The sequence below is a fragment of the Pseudorasbora parva genome, chromosome 21 (assembly GCF_024679245.1).
Source record: "Pseudorasbora parva isolate DD20220531a chromosome 21, ASM2467924v1, whole genome shotgun sequence".
Classification (NCBI taxonomy): domain Eukaryota; kingdom Metazoa; phylum Chordata; class Actinopteri; order Cypriniformes; family Gobionidae; genus Pseudorasbora; species Pseudorasbora parva.
In genome coordinates, this window is record NC_090192.1 from 21,580,141 (window position 1) to 21,584,817 (window position 4,677).

Genomic DNA, 4,677 nt, shown 5'->3' on the forward strand with positions numbered 1-4,677 from the left:
GCAATCTGTAGTGTTGGTGGAAGGGACAGTTGGAATAATTTGAATGATTTCTTAAGAATCATGTGATTGTCACAGTTAGCTGTAAAAAATCAAACAAGAACGATCAACACAGTCTCACCCCTACTCGTCAAATGTTGCCGAACGGTCAAGGGACCCTGACGTCAGCTGTTGACGCACAGGGTACCCCTAAATCGCCATTTTTCGACGTACTGGGTAATCCACTGATTTCAATGAGAAACCTAGGACGTCATAAACAGACGTGTTGGGCATGTGCATGTTATCGTCATGATGAAATTTATTGGGTTATAATTTTTCCATTATGACATGTTGGAGTGTGATTCTCAGTTTAATCAGCCAGCACAATTGTATTTACATTTATTTACGCTATGATACATGTTTGAAACAGTAGTCAAACCCCACCCCGCCCTAAACCTACCCATTTGCGTATTATATGATATAAAACACAGGCTGTAACAGACAACAGGCACACTTTATTGAAAAAGTCCAACTATTCCGAGGCCAAACGATTGAATTGTGCGAAGAAAAGACCCAAAAGCAATCACCGTCTCTATCCGCGGCGCGCGGCGCGCGGCCCGCGCCCGTGCGTCACACTGAAGACGCCACAGGTAGACCCCTCGGCGTCACGCGATGGACGAACTGGGAACCCAATTGCTTTCAGTGGGAAACCTTTGGCGTCAACATTAGACGGCAATTCTATCGGTATGAAATCGCGCTGAAGAAGTCTCATTCAGAACACATCGCGATGTTTGGCATCAGATCACGTGTGCCACATGTTGGTGAGTAGTCATACATATTATGTCCTAATATTTGATATAAAGTATTTTCTGCTTGTCGTTATCGATCATGTTCAGTCACTGCATTGTATCTGTCATCATCTCCACTGAGGCTTTGCATTTCTTTGCTTTCTAAATAAACACACCTTGCTAATAGGGTGATTTAACACTGTCACGTGACGTGCTATAGACCTTTAAACAGTTGTTAATATTTAATAATAATTACTAGTGTAGTTCCAACGTGGCATTTGTAGTAGAAGCACAATAAAAAAAAAAACAACACTTGCCACGCGTTTACCACAGTATTGGTAGTTTTAATGTGATATTTGTTGTAAATAAACAGTAGCCACAACAATTACCATGCTTTAAATGCATTTTAATGTAAAATCCAAATATTGTTATTTAAATAGTATACTTTATTAAGCTATATATTATATATTATGACTTTTTTCTCTCTTTCTTTTTTTTTTTACCTGAAAAGACCAAAAGGGCCTCTCGGACTCAGTCAACCCATTCTTGTTTGTGGAGAAGTAACGGAGAAAACCGAAAGCTGCAACAGCAAATATTTGTAATGGTATGTATGAGTTGGTTTGAACCCTTTATCAAACATTTTATTTAGCATTTGTTGTTACTTATTCTTACAAATCCTATAGCTCAATCAGTAAGAACATATTCCCAAAGTCTTAATAATTCACAAGATTTAACAAGTTGTCGAATTCATATGATTCTCGTACATATAGCTCTGAAAAAAATTAAGAGACCACTTAACATGGATTTCTAAATGTTAAGTGGTCTCTTAATTTTTTTTTCCAGAGCTGTATTTGTATATGAAGAGTTCAGATGCAAAAGCCTCAAAAAGCCACTTCGGTCACATGACATCAGATATTCGATTATTTTTTCTTAATCAGATCAGTTGCAATGTTTATAACGTCCCGTTTGCATGTAAATAATTTATGTGATCACAAAATCAAGTGAGTTATCTACATTTTCAAACAAATTCATATGATATAGCTTGCTATTATATACTTTTAATAATGGGAATGCACACATATCTGTGAACTTACTAAATAAATGTATTTAACATTTAATTATGCAACGTTTTTTTACAGCAAGAAACAGTTATGTATGAACTCACAACTTGCATGCAATGTAATACAATTTCCTCTTTCTTTCTGTCTTGCAGGATTACTTGCAGATTACTTTTATTTATTTATTTTTGTTTAAAAGATCTCTACAATATCAAACTCAACAGCTCTTTTAAGAGTCAACCCTCACAAGAGCTTCTAGTGAGTCTCAGCGAATCTTGCCGTAATCAGCCCTTCACAGGTAAAGTTGAATATTATCAGTATCAGTATATATACTAAAGTATATACAGTTTTAATATATATACTAATCGAATACTCACCTTAATCTTATGATAAATTAACTTTATTGTAACTGTCTTAATTTATATGTTTTAAAAACAATAGTATTTGCACAGAGTAAGTGAGACTTTCTTGTTTTACAGAAGAGAAGAAAGACCAGACCTTATATCGAAGCAAGCTAAGAAAATAAGTAATTTGGAGGGAAGATGGACATCTTGTGCCCGAAGAAGACAGAAAAATGCGCGAGTCCATTGGTATGTCTTGTATTGAAGCAATGCTGTAATATGTAGTACAAAATTTGATGTTGATCTCTCAAAGGACTATTCATTTCAACAGTGATCATTCTTTCTACTCTGATAAAATACGTACCATTATTCATGTCTAAATCTTTTAATAACTCCTAAAATAAGCAAATGAGGTTCTGTATCTTGGATTTATTTAAAATGGTAAATATTTGTTTTCCCTTTTTGATACAATTATTATTACACTTTTGGCCTTCAGTTCTTAAAAACTGCACCGTCTGTTTGTCTTAGATAAAAGCAGACAAGTGTGGGAAAAAGCATTTAGTTGTTATAAACTCCATGTATTTCTCCATTGTTTTGTAGACCATGGATGGTTCTGGGTAGCTTTAGAAGATAATGAGTTGGGACATATTAGGAATCAAATAGTAAATGTTCTTTGAATTATGTGTAATATCTGGTTAGTTCTTTGGCTTGAAACAAGGCCTTATACTCCACAGACTAAACACATTGCATTTGTGTTTTAAGATGGATAGCAAGAGAAGGCACAAATTCTACAGGAAAAAGATGTGCTGCCAAGGAGGAATACAAGAGGCAAAAACTCTGCTCTCTGAGAACTATACATGGCCATGGGTGCTTCATAAGCATGGTAAGTCTGGTGCCTGGGTAACTATTTCTTAATTCTGTCCATGAAAGTTGTATTGCAGTATTTTAACAATTTTATATTGTAAAGGCTATCACAAGTGATGCTCTTGAAACAAGTAACTAAAGAAATCTAGCATCACTGACAAAGGCTCAGAAGAGACCATGCCTTTCTAAAAGATCTTTTAAAAGATCTACTGTTTAAAAGGTTGCTGTTGATATGGGTAAATTAGTTTTTGTTCAGTACTTGGGTAATATTATGGGCTGCAATATTATACATAATGCTTCAATGTGTATATTATTTTATGTACTGACTGCTGCTTTGTAAATTTAAATCAGGAATTGGCATTTCTGCCCATTTTGAGGTGGAGAGTTTACTGAAGAACATAGGTTAACCTGACTGTACATTAAACTTAATCTGAATTGTGTTTGTTGTTTTACTTTTAGACCAGGACTGGAGAACGCCGGATTATACGACTTCTTCCTCTGGTTGAAATAAGGCTACACAACATCAGTGATCACATCATCTGTACATTGATTATACTGTAGGGTACAAGTGGGCGAACTGTTTAGAAGAAGAAGAACATGAACATGATAGAGGGAAGAGACAGAAACCAGTCTAGTTGTAATAATGAATCATTATTTTCCAACACTATATCAAATCTGTTTTCTGTATCATAGTTGACTGGATGGGATTATGTGGCACTCATTTGTGTGGCTTCAGCAGCTGTGAATGGATTAATATGATGTTAATGTGTTTTTTAAAACCCATTTTTATTTATCTTGAATCTAATTTGACTTTATTCTACTTTATTAACTGTATACTGTATCCTCCAATAAAGTGTTGAGTGATAAAGTATGGTGAGTATTGTGTATGGTGTTTGGTACAGTAAATACACATTCAACCAGTTTATTTAGGTTATCTTATTAATTACCAAGAATATTTTACTTGAGAAGTAAACATTTTTTATCTGGTTATATTATATTTGGTACAATGCTCCAAAAAGTTGTATATACTTGCATGCTGTGACAAGTATGCCAGTTTTCAGTGAAATAAAGGGAAGGATTACAAACACTTCAAGCTTAACTGAAGATGATCCATGTTGATCATTCTGGTACATCTACTACTGCAATAAAAATTAAAGCATGCACATTTTCGATGCCAGGTACGTGAAGAGGGTGTAGATGAAATTGTGACAATGTCTCTAATTATTTTACTTAATGGTGCATGGTCCTATATTTAATAGTAATAATGAAGTGTAAATAATATAAATTGTTTTTGATTACTCTGGAAAGTGGATAATGGCAAGTTGTTGCAGGTTCATCCATTATATTTATTAGTGTTTATCCATAAAAGAAAAGAAAACTTAATAATTATTATTTTAAAACATTTCTTTCAAATATTTCTGTATTTCATCAGATGGTCTTACAATATCAAAACCTATACACAAGCATGACGTTAGAATAGAAAAGACAAAATACTTTGATATTTAAATGTGACTCAAAGTTTGTTGTCCGTGATGAGGAGAATATATCTGTGTATGTTGTACTGCCCTTACACCTCCAGGGACCCAGTAGTGGCCCCTGGAAGAGCAAAAAAAAAAGCATATTTCAAATGGCTTTAACTCAAAGTCTGGT

General features: G+C 34.4%; 1 long non-coding RNA gene across 1 annotated transcript; it reads left to right on the forward strand.

The window, feature by feature from the left end:
• The first annotated feature begins 462 nt into the window (after positions 1-462).
• Positions 463-2,349, forward strand: LOC137056478 (uncharacterized). Its single transcript, XR_010900357.1, has 4 exons — positions 463-797; positions 1,276-1,368; positions 1,978-2,120; positions 2,302-2,349. It is a non-coding gene; the product is annotated as an uncharacterized lncRNA (long non-coding RNA).
• The last annotated feature ends 2,328 nt before the right edge of the window (positions 2,350-4,677 follow it).